The following is a 12,535-nucleotide window of genomic DNA, read 5'->3' on the forward strand; positions in this document are numbered from 1 at the left end:
GAGACAGACCTCTACCCCTGAGAATCAGGGATTCAGCTTCCAGGCCGTCAAATTTAGATGCCGTAAGGCAGGGTGGAGGATCGGACCTTGCGATAGCAGGTCTGGCCGTAGAGCAAGAGTCCAAGGGTCTCCCACTACCATCTTCAGGATTAGTGAATACCATGCCCTTCTGGGCCATGCTGGAGCTACCAGGATAACTGGTATGTGCTCCACCCTGATCCTGCGCAGCAGGCGGGGTAGTAACTGGAGCGGGGGAAATGCATAAAGAAGTTTGAACTGATGCCAAGGGCAAACTAACGCATCGGTTCCGCAGGCCCTGGGATCCCTTGTGCGGGACATGAACCTGTCTAGCTTCTTGTTCAGTCTCGATGCCATGATATCCACGTCCGGCACTCCCCATTTCTGGCAGAGTGTCTGAAAGACCTGTGGATGCAGAGACCACTCCCCCGGCAACAGAGTCTGGCGACTTAAGAAGTCCGCCTGTAGGTTGTCTACTCCGGGAATGAATATAGCCGATATGCAGGGCACATGGGCTTCTGCCCACAAGAAAATCAAGCTCACTTCTTTCTGAGCGGCTTGACTCTTGGTTCCCCCTTGGTGATTTATATATGCCACCGCCGTGGCATTGTCCGATTGTATTCTCACCGGGAACCCCTGTAGTTTGGACGTCCAAGCCCTGAGGGCTAGTCGAGCAGCTCTGAGCTCCAAGATATTGATGGGCAACTGCTTCTCTGCCGCTGCCCAAGTGCCCTGGCGAGTGCAACCATCCAAAATTGCTCCCCAGCCCATCAGGCTGGCGTCTGTGGTTACTATCTTCCAGGTCACAGGACTGAAAGTCTTTCCCTTCAGGAGATTCTGAGGGTTTAACCACCAAGATAGACTTTGCCGCACTCTTGGTGAGAGTGGCAAAGGAATTTCTAAGGCCTGAGGCCTCTTGCTCCATGCTGACAGGATGGCTGCCTGCAGGATGTGAGTGTGGCTCTGAGTGTACGGAACCGCCTCGAATGTGGCCACCATCTTGCCTAGTAGTCGCATACATAGGTGAACAGTTGGCCCTTTCTTTCTTAGAACTATTTGTATTAGCTCCTTGATGGCCTTGACCTTTAATAGGGGTAGGAACACCTTTTGTTGTTCTGTATCCAATCTCATGCCGAGATATTCCAGCTGCCTTGTGGGCAGGAATGCTGACTTGTCTCGATTTAGGACCCAGCCGAACCTCTCGAGGTACTGAACCGTGAGGGCCACTGCTCGTTCCAGGCCAGGAGACGAGTGGTCTACGACCAAGAGGTCGTCCAGGTAAGCCAGGACCGTGACCCCTTGGGTCCTTAGATTGGCTAGGATTGGGGCTAGGACCTTCGTGAATACCCGGGGGCCGTAGCCAACCCGAAGGGGAGCGCCACAAATTGGAAATGACGCTGAGCCACCGCGAAGCGTAGAAATACTTGATGTGGCTGAAAAATTGGCACATGAAGGTAAGCATCCTTTATGTCTATGGACGCCATGAAGTCGTCCTTCTGGAGCACGGCGACAGCTGACCGAATAGTTTCCATCCGGAATGAGCGGACCTTTAGGTACGCATTTACTCCCTTTAAGTCCAAGATTGGCCTGACATCGCCGTTGGGCTTTGGGATAATAAACAGGTTGGAGTAGAACCCCAATCCCTGTTCCCGGACTGGTACTTCTACTATCACCTTCTGGCATAGCAGATGATTCAATGCCGCCATCAATGCGGCTCTTTTCACAGGGTCGCCTGGTACTCTTGACTCCTGGTAATGAGGAGGAGGGAATTTTAGAAATTCTAGTTTGTAGCCCGTGGTCACGGAAGACCGTACCCAGCAGTCGGGAATGCTGGCCTCCCAAACCTCTGCAAAGAGACGCAGCCTTCCCCCCACCATCGTGGGTGGGGGCGCCCCTTCATAAGGCCGACTTGGGGGCTGGCTTTGCAGGCTTGCGGTACCACTGCTTCTTGCCCCCCGTGGCTTGGCCCTGCGGCTTATTGTTAAATCCTATCTTGCAGGAGGCCGTCGATACTGCTTGGTATTAGAGGGCCCCTGCCCCGGGGAGGGCTGGCGCTTAAATGCGGGCCCTCGGGCCTTCTTCTTGACTGGCAAGAGAGTGCTTTTGCCGCTTGATATAGTCTGAATATATCTATCCAGATCTTCTCCGAAGAGACGTCCTCCATGGAAGGGAAACCCTACCAGGAGTTTTTTGCACGGGGGCTCAGCCTCCCAATTCTTCAACCATAAGAGCCTTCTCATATGGATTAGAAATAAAGATAAACGTGACGCCTGCTGGATGGAGTCCTTGATAGCATCCACCGTAAAGCGTATAGCCCTGGGTATATCCGAAAATTCATCTGCCTGTTGGGCAGGGATCAGTTTAACTACTAGCCGACCGCGCACCGTCATTATACGGCGGCAGGTCGGCTCTCCTGGGCGAGAGCCCGTAGCTATACGTCCTATCGTATAGCCGCCACTAGGGGGCGCGTGCGCGCCGCCGGAGGCGCGCGCGCGCGCTCCCCGCTCGCCCCCGACTCCCGTGCGTGTGCCCGGCGGGCGCGATCGCCGCCGGGCACACGCGATCGCTCGGTACAGAGCGGGGAACGGGAGCTGTGTGTGTAAACACACAGCTCTCGTTCCTGTCAGCAGGGGAAATGCTGATTTTCTGTTCATACAATGTATGAACAGAAAATCAGTGTTTCCCCTAGTGAGGCCACCCCCCCCCCCACAGTAAGAACACACCCAGGGACATACTTAACCCCTTCCCCGCCCCCTAGTGTTAACCCCTTCACTGCCAGTGGCATTTTTATAGTAATCTAATGCATTTTTATAGCACTGATCGCTATAAAAATGCCAATGGTCCCAAAAATGTGTCAAAAATGTCCGAAGTGTCCGCCATAATGTCGCAATACCGAAAAAAAAATCGCTGATCGCCGCCATTACTAGTAAAAAAAATATTAATAAAAATGCCATAAAAATACCCCCTATTTTGTAAACGCTATAACTTTTGCGCAAACCAATCAATAAACGCTTATTGCGATTTTTTTTACGAAAAATATGTAGAAGAATACGTATCGGCCTAAACTGAGGAAAAAAAATGTTTTTTTATATATTTTTGGGGGATATTTATTACAGCAAAAAGTAAAAAATATTCATTTTTTTCAAAATTGTCGCTCTATTTTTGTTTATAGCGCAAAAAATAAAAAACGCAGAGGTGATCAAATACCACCAAAAGAAAGCTCTATTTGTGGGAAAAAAAGGACGCCAATTTTGTTTGGGAGCCACGTCGCACGACCGCGCAATTGTCTGTTAAAGCGACGCAGTCCCGAATCGCAAAAAGTACTCTGGTCTTTAGGCAGCAATATGGTCCGGTGGGTAAGTGGTTAAGCATTTGCTTAGTCTTATCTGATAATGCTTGGGCAACTCCAATAGCAGCCACAGCGGGCTGAACTATCGCCCCTGCTGAAGTAAAGGAGGCCTTAAGTAATGTTTCCAAGCGTTTATCAACCGGATCCTTAAACACCTGTAAGTTTTCTACAGGGCAAGTTAAAGATCTGTTCACACAGGAGATGGCTGCGTCCACCGCCGGGGGCGCCCACCTTTTGGAGAATTTCTCCTCCATAGGATATAAAACAGAGAATTTTTTAGGTGGTAAAAAGACTCTATCTGGCTTGATCCAATCCTGAAATATGACATCCTCGAGTAGAGGATGGACCGGAAAAACTGCGTTGCTTTGAGGCGCTCTTAATGAGCCTAAAGCTGAAACCGCCGATACTTGAGGTTCTGGTATGGGTAACTTAAATGCCTCATGGACCATGTCCGTTAAAGCTTGAACCCACAAACTTTCCCCTTGGGAGGTTGAACTAGACTCCTCAGTATCCGGATCCTCGATCTCTGAACCACCCTGGTCCAAAACGTCAGGATTATCCAATTCCCCTAGGGAAAGGATCTCTGAGTCTGAGGGTTCCTGCTCGGGTGACGGAGACCTAGTCCGCTTTCTACCCGATATAGCCTTAGCTATTCTTTTTGCCATTCTTTTCTCTAGTTCTCCTAAAGAAACAGCAAGCACCCTCTCAGTGACAAAGCCGGGGTTGGACTGAACTGGACCAGCCCCAGCACCAGATCCCCCAGGTCCCATCAGGGCGTGCCCCGATATGTCCTGTGGGGAGAGCAGCGGCATAGCCGTGTCTGAGCCCTCGGATTTTGCGGGGGAATCCCCACCCTTTGTACCCTCTGACCCAGAAGCCATGGTACAATACCGAGGCACACCTGCTATCACCCAGCCACAGACGTAGCTAAGGGGATCTGCCGGTTTGGGAACGATAGAGACTAACGCCCAAACTGAGAAGGGAGATCAGAAGTACTTTCCCTTTTTCTTCTTCTTTTTTATTTTTTTTATTTTTTTATATCTTTTTTTTTATTTTTATTTTTTGAAGAGGAAAAGAAAAATACTCTGTCTCCTAATAAGTATTGCCAATAGCCATCTGCTGAAAAAAAGTAAAAGGAAACCTATCTGTAGGTTTGACAGTCTATTCTTTAGAAAACGACTGTAATCTTTCCTTCCGCCACTGGGTGTCCTCAGCGAGCTCCGCTCTGCGTCCTCCTCCTCTGTAACTCAGGAAGACACTGAGCTTTTGGCAGCTACTGGAAGGGCCTCCCCTTCCTATATGTAAATCGCCGCCCACAGGGATGCGCCCCCACCCCAGCCAATGGCGCGAAAAACCTTCATATCTCGGGCACGCGCGCGCACCCGTCGGCGGGGGCCATCGCACATGGAGGAGGACGGAGCGGCGCAACACCCAGGCAGGTAAGCCCTCAGGTAGGTCACAGACCTCCTCTTAGCATGGGAAACACGGCTCCTGTATTTCACAGAGATCCCACACCTAGCGCAGCAGACCCAGCTAAACAACACTTACCAGGGAGGACACCTATCACTGGGGGAAAAAGATTTGAATCATCCTGTCTCTGACCATAGACATAGTGATTCCTTGCCAATGCAGAGCATACCCAGGCATGACCCCCTGTGCACCTCCCTCCAGGGAATCTGCTAAGAACCAAGTTCCGCAGGCTCCCCAATACTTACCTGCTCCATGCCGCAGGACTTTTGCACAGCAAGAGGTCCAATCTTCCCCCATCTCCGTGGGTGGCGTCTAGACCTTCAGGCCCTGGGTTCCTATGAAGGAGCCACTGTCCTGGGCCCATATAGCACCCTGGCAAACAGGAGCTTTAGATGCCCAAGGTTCTAAGTCCTGGGCCCAGGGTCCAGCTCTCTAAAAAGAGAAGCATTATGGGCAAACCCCATGGCTTTGGGGTCCGGATACTGTCCACTTTAGCACTGAGGCCGTTGGACAGATCCGGTTAGCCTGCCTTGATCCCAAGGATGTGGAGGCAAAGCTAACCCATGACCAACACCTAAGACACTGGCGAAAAAACTGAGGTACTCCTCCTATGGGAGGGGGTTATATAGGGAGGGGCACTTCCTGTTTGAGATTGCCAGTGTCCATCACCTGAAGGTGAAAAATTAACATTCAGCGCCAAACAAAATAATTTAAATTGAATAAAATAAAATATAGAATAAAAGCTGCACCTCAAAAACAATACTGATTGTGATAAATGGAAAAATGTGTAGAGGGCGCTAAACCACTCAGTGCTACTGAATAGTAAACCAGCGTGCTGGGTGAAAAAATTAAATACAATACACCTCTATTAAAAATATATGTATAATATTAAATTCCAAAAGTGTCTCTGTGTCCAAAAAAAGACCCCTCAGAATCTGAAAAAAAGTCCCAATAAGTGTTCAATCAATGCATCACATGTAAAAGAAAAAACAAATCTTCTTTCTTGAATATTCTTTAAGTGCAAATAGGAAAAGGAAAGCCGTCACCAACAAATCCAGTCTTCTTAATCACCCTCTAATTGGTGTTGAAGCAAACGAATGTGCTTACCAGAATTAGTGGACTATTATGGTTAGACAATAGTCTGCTAGACATATGCAGGATTGTGCCTGCATGCACATCGGACAGGAAATCAATAATGAGCCTCAATGCCAGGGATTCCAGATAGGATATAAAATGAAACAAGAAAGGCAATGGAGATGCCAATAGTGTATTATCGCTTTAAAATTTATTGTATATAAAAGATGTAAAAAACAAAAAACAAAAGACAAATGGCCTGAATGGCCTCTTACTTCTAAAAGTGCCTACCCGGCACTGGGGCTGCAGGCGTATCACCGCTACCTTGCGGTGCGGTAAGAGGCAGGATCGTCTGTTCCGGTGCTAGCTCCGTAGCACGGCTCGGCGTCCCAGCTGACAGCTCGTACGGGCAGGGAGGCACGTCACGTGATCGGGTCCGCCTCCGACGTACGTTTCGTCAGGTACAACGTCTTCAGGGGGGCGTGCCCGATCACTATTGCATGACGGTATATGTAGTCTCAAAGAGACTGCTAATTGGTCCAAATTAGAAGGGTGAAATGAAAGCAGCCGCGGTGCCGTTTAAGCTACACACTAAAGCATGACAATCAAGTAGTGAAATAGATCATTGTATTGTAGTTTTGTAGCAACGGATGCTTTAGTAATTTGCTAAATAAACCCAAAAACACAAAAAACAAATGGGTCACAAAAAAATCTAGCAAATAACAAAAAAAACGGGGGATTCTGAAAAATACTACACTCGCATCCCTCCGGGTGTGCACACTAAAATCCATCATGAACACCAATATATATTAAAGAACCATCTCGCAGGCCAAAAAACTCCATAAAAGTGACTTGTTGATAGAGATAGAGCATGACAAATTGTCGTAGACATTATATGAGAAATCCACAACATTAACAACATAAATTTGGGTGACTAGATGACTTTGTCTCCCTCTGGGCGTGCAAAATTGCCAATTTACCCAGGTAAAATAGAATAAATTAAAAATGCTAAAAAAATGCACAAATGTGCACTTATGATTCTAGAAAAGATTCTGTATCTTATAGACATGGATAAGAAATTTGGAAAGTGGGCAAGTGGAGAGGAACTATTGCAGAAACTCTCTACCCCAAAACCAATAAAAACGTGTTTTTTAAGGGAAGCTGAGTGGAATATAGTGCCAATTGGATGGACTTAAAAGGCCAGAGCACAAACCAAATCGGACAGATGGTTAAAGTACACGGATTAATGCCAGACCTCATTGGCAATAGAAAATAATAAAAAATGCAATGATATAATAACGAACCAAACTATCAAACCTTGGTAAGTCAATGCACTAATCATTTGCTAGAAAGCAATTTAAGTCTAGCTCAATATTAAGACCAGTAGGCTGCATGGTACGTAGCCTATGCACCCACTTCATTTCGTTCTGTGAGACACTTCTGGTCATGTGTGTACCCCTCCAGTGCTTACTAATTTTGTCTATACCATAAAAAGTACATAGGCTCGGGTCGCTGTTGTGATATTTTGTGAAGTGCCTAGAAACACTATGATTGGGGAACTCTTTTGCAATATTGGTTAGATGTTCATTTGTTCGTATTTTGAGTTGTCGGGTGGTCCTGCCAACGTACTGAAGTGAACACGGACACTCCAGTACATAGGTCACATGATCAGATCCACAGGTGATCAGGGGTTTAATGGTGAAACTCTCACCCGTCACGTTAGATTTGAAATGTGTGATCTTTTTCTTGTCTCCTGATTTACGTGTGGTTCTACATGCTTTGCATCGAGTGCAATGGTGGAACCCAGATCCATCTAGAAAGGTGACAAGTTTCTTAGGTGGATCAGGTACGTTGGGGGCTATTTTATTACGCAATCCAGGGGCTTTCCTGTAAATGAATTTGGGTACCCCAGAGATGGATGATTTCAGGTCTTTATCCTTCATTAGAATAGGCCAATGCCGTTTGAAAATGGCCTCGACTTGCCGGTGAAAGCCGGATATAAAAGCGGCTTCGCTTTTAAATTCTTTTTTTGGTTTAGAGGTCAGCAGAGTATTTCTGTCTATAACGGAAACTTGGTTGAACACTTGTTGCAAAGTCTCAGCCGCATAGCCCTTCTCTAGAAATCTGTTGGTAAGGTGTTTAGCTTGTATACAAAAGTCTTCATCTGTGTCACAATTTCGTTTAAGTCGCATGTATTGCCCTTTGGGCACTGCCCCTATCCATAAAGGATGGTGGCAACTTTTGGTAGGTACAAAGCCATTGCGATCTGTGGCTTTGAAGTAGGTAAGCGTCTGGAATCTTTCTCCTTTCTTCCTTATGGTTAGATCCAGATAGTTGACAGTAGTCATACTGGTTTCTGCTGTAAATGTCAAGCCATAGTTGTTACTGTTCATTTTCTCAAGAAAAGATTCCAGACTCCCTACTGGGCCTTCCCAAAACAAAATGACATCATCAATGTAACGTCTATAGAAACTCAAAGAAAAATGCTTGTCCAAAAAAATGGTTTCTTGCTCCCATTTATTGAGGACAATGTTGGCCACGCTGGGAGCATAGCGGGCCCCCATTGCCACCCCACCAATTTGATTATAATATTGGTTGTTAGCCCAAAAATAATTATTAGACATCGCTATCTCTAATCCCTTGATCAGAAAGTTGATCTGGATTTTCTTTATTTTGGATTCCCGCTTTAAAGCCCAACGTAGGGCCACAAGGGCATCTTTCTGGCGGATATTGGTATATAATGACTCGATGTCAATTGTGACCATAATTGTTTGGTCGGTGGCTTCCAAACAATTATGGTCACAATTGACATCGAGTCATTATATACCAATATCCGCCAGAAAGATGCCCTTGTGGCCCTACGTTGGGCTTTAAAGCGGGAATCCAAAATAAAGAAAATCCAGATCAACTTTCTGATCAAGGGATTAGAGATAGCGATGTCTAATAATTATTTTTGGGCTAACAACCAATATTATAATCAAATTGGCGGGGTGGCAATGGGGGCCCGCTATGCTCCCAGCGTGGTCAACATTGTCCTCAATAAATGGGAGCAAGAAACCATTTTTTTGGACAAGCATTTTTCTTTGAGTTTCTATAGACGTTACATTGATGATGTCATTTTGTTTTGGGAAGGCCCAGTAGGGAGTCTGGAATCTTTTCTTGAGAAAATGAACAGTAACAACTATGGCTTGACATTTACAGCAGAAACCAGTATGACTACTGTCAACTATCTGGATCTAACCATAAGGAAGAAAGGAGAAAGATTCCAGACGCTTACCTACTTCAAAGCCACAGATCGCAATGGCTTTGTACCTACCAAAAGTTGCCACCATCCTTTATGGATAGGGGCAGTGCCCAAAGGGCAATACATGCGACTTAAACGAAATTGTGACACAGATGAAGACTTTTGTATACAAGCTAAACACCTTACCAACAGATTTCTAGAGAAGGGCTATGCGGCTGAGACTTTGCAACAAGTGTTCAACCAAGTTTCCGTTATAGACAGAAATACTCTGCTGACCTCTAAACCAAAAAAAGAATTTAAAAGCGAAGCCGCTTTTATATCCGGCTTTCACCGGCAAGTCGAGGCCATTTTCAAACGGCATTGGCCTATTCTAATGAAGGATAAAGACCTGAAATCATCCATCTCTGGGGTACCCAAATTCATTTACAGGAAAGCCCCTGGATTGCGTAATAAAATAGCCCCCAACGTACCTGATCCACCTAAGAAACTTGTCACCTTTCTAGATGGATCTGGGTTCCACCATTGCACTCGATGCAAAGCATGTAGAACCACACGTAAATCAGGAGACAAGAAAAAGATCACACATTTCAAATCTAACGTGACGGGTGAGAGTTTCACCATTAAACCCCTGATCACCTGTGGATCTGATCATGTGACCTATGTACTGGAGTGTCCGTGTTCACTTCAGTACGTTGGCAGGACCACCCGACAACTCAAAATACGAATAAATGAACATCTAACCAATATTGCAAAAGAGTTCCCCAATCATAGTGTTTCTAGGCACTTCACGAAATATCACAACAGCGACCCGAGCCTATGTACTTTTTATGGTATAGACAAAATTAGTAAGCACTGGAGGGGTACACACATGACCAGAAGTGTCTCACAGAACGAAATGAAGTGGGTGCATAGGCTACGTACCATGCAGCCTACTGGTCTTAATATTGAGCTAGACTTAAATTGCTTTCTAGCAAATGATTAGTGCATTGACTCACCAAGGTTTGATAATTTGGTTCGTTATTATATCATTGCATTTTTTATTATTTTCTATTGCCAATGAGGTCTGGCATTAATCCGTGTACTTTAACCATCTGTCCGATTTGGTTTGTGCTCTGGCCTTTTAAGTCCATCCAATTGGCACTATATTCCACTCAGCTTCCCTTAAAAAACCCGTTTTTATTGGTTTTGGGGTAGAGAGTTTCTGCAATAGTTCCTCTCCACTTGCCCACTTTCCAAATTTCTTATCCATGTCTATAAGATACAGAATCTTTTCTAGAATCATAAGTGCACATTTGTGCATTTTTTTAGCATTTTTAATTTATTCTATTTTACCTGGGTAAATTGGCGATTTTGCACGCCCGGAGGGAGGCAAAGTCATCTAGTCACCCAAATTTATGTTGTTAATGTTGTGGATTTCTCATATAATGTCTACGACAATTTGTCATGCTCTATCTCTATCAACAAGTCACTTTTATGGAGTTTTTTGGCCTGCGAGATGGTTCTTTAATATATATTGGTGTTCATGATGGATTTTAGTGTGCACACCCGGAGGGATGCGAGTGTAGTATTTTTCAGAATCCCCCGTTTTTTTTGTTATTTGCTAGATTTTTTTGTGACCCATTTGTTTTTTGTGTTTTTGGGTTTATTTAGCAAATTACTAAAGCATCCGTTGCTACAAAACTACAATACAATGATCTATTTCACTACTTGATTGTCATGCTTTAGTGTGTAGCTTAAACGGCACCGCGGCTGCTTTCATTTCACCCTTCTAATTTGGACCAATTAGCAGTCTCTTTGAGACTACATATACCGTCATGCAATAGTGATCGGGCACGCCCCCCTGAAGACGTTGTACCTGACGAAACGTACGTCGGAGGCGGACCCGATCACGTGACGTGCCTCCCTGCCCGTACGAGCTGTCAGCTGGGACGCCGAGCCGTGCTACGGAGCTAGCACCGGAACAGACGACCCTGCCTCTTACCGCACCGCAAGGTAGCGGTGATACGCCTGCAGCCCCAGTGCCGGGTAGGCACTTTTAGAAGTAAGAGGCCATTCAGGCCATTTGTCTTTTGTTTTTTACATCTTTTATATACAATAAATTTTAAAGCGATAATACACTATTGGCATCTCCATTGCCTTTCTTGTTTCATTTTATATCCTATCTGGAATCCCTGGCATTGAGGCTCATTATTGATTTCCTGTCCGATGTGCATGCAGGCACAATCCTGCATATGTCTAGCAGACTATTGTCTAACCATAATAGTCCACTAATTCTGGTAAGCACATTCGTTTGCTTCAACACCAATTAGAGGGTGATTAAGAAGACTGGATTTGTTGGTGACGGCTTTCCTTTTCCTTTTTGCACTTAAAGAATATTCAAGAAAGAAGATTTGTTTTTTCTTTTACATGTGATGCATTGATTGAACACTTATTGGGACTTTTTTTCAGATTCTGAGGGGTCTTTTTTTGGACACAGAGACACTTTTGGAATTTAATATTATACATATATTTTTAATAGAGGTGTATTGTATTTAATTTTTTCACCCAGCACGCTGGTTTACTATTCAGTAGCACTGAGTGGTTTAGCGCCCTCTACACATTTTTCCATCACCTGAAGGTACTCCATATAACCCACATAGTAATGAATATGCCGCTCTGTGTCCCGTGATGTACGAGAAAGAAATCACTACTAGCCTAGTTAATTTACGGCGGTGTAGCCTAAACAGGCTAGGCTACGCCGCCCAAAAGTTAAACCTATGTACCCGAATCTACCTATATATATATATATATATATATATATATATATATATATATATATATATATATATATATAAAAAAACACTAAAGTTAGCACGATTTTTTTGTATACTAAGCCAGCGGTCATCAACCCTCTCCTCAGGGCCCAATAACAGGCCAGGTTTTATGTATTTCCTTGGAGAGATGCAGACTAGAATACCGCAATCACTGAGCAGAAAATGATATCACCTGTCATGTATTTCAGTTATCTTACAAACCTGGCCTGTTAGTGGGCCCTGAGGACAGGGTTGATGACCACTGTCCTAAGCGATGCTTTAAATTTTTTTTACAGGTTACATGTTTAGAGTTACAGAGGCGGTCTAGTGCTAGAATTATTGAATTATTGCTTTCGCTCTAACGATCATGGCGTATGTAACCTGTGTGTATCTGGCTCTGATACTAGCCAGGGCTATCCCAGGGACTGACTAGTACCTCTCCCCAGCCTGTCCCCCACACACCCTCTCAACTGCTGACCTGTGAATGGGGGAATCACTCCTGCAGTGTTATTGTGTTCTGCCTGTGAATACAATGATCAGTGTTTCTAACTAAAGCTGGCAGCACTGATTGTTTTGGGAAAAACCTGA

The 12,535-nt window shown here is 45.1% G+C and overlaps 1 protein-coding gene across 1 annotated transcript in view; it reads right to left on the reverse strand.

Annotated features, from left to right (window-relative positions):
* P2RX3 (purinergic receptor P2X 3) overlaps positions 1–12,535 on the reverse strand; it is a 736,403-nt gene that overhangs the window by 476,519 nt on the left and 247,349 nt on the right. The window lies entirely within an intron of this gene.

Source organism: Rana temporaria, chromosome 8 (genome assembly GCF_905171775.1).
Source record: "Rana temporaria chromosome 8, aRanTem1.1, whole genome shotgun sequence".
In the NCBI taxonomy this organism is placed as follows: domain Eukaryota; kingdom Metazoa; phylum Chordata; class Amphibia; order Anura; family Ranidae; genus Rana; species Rana temporaria.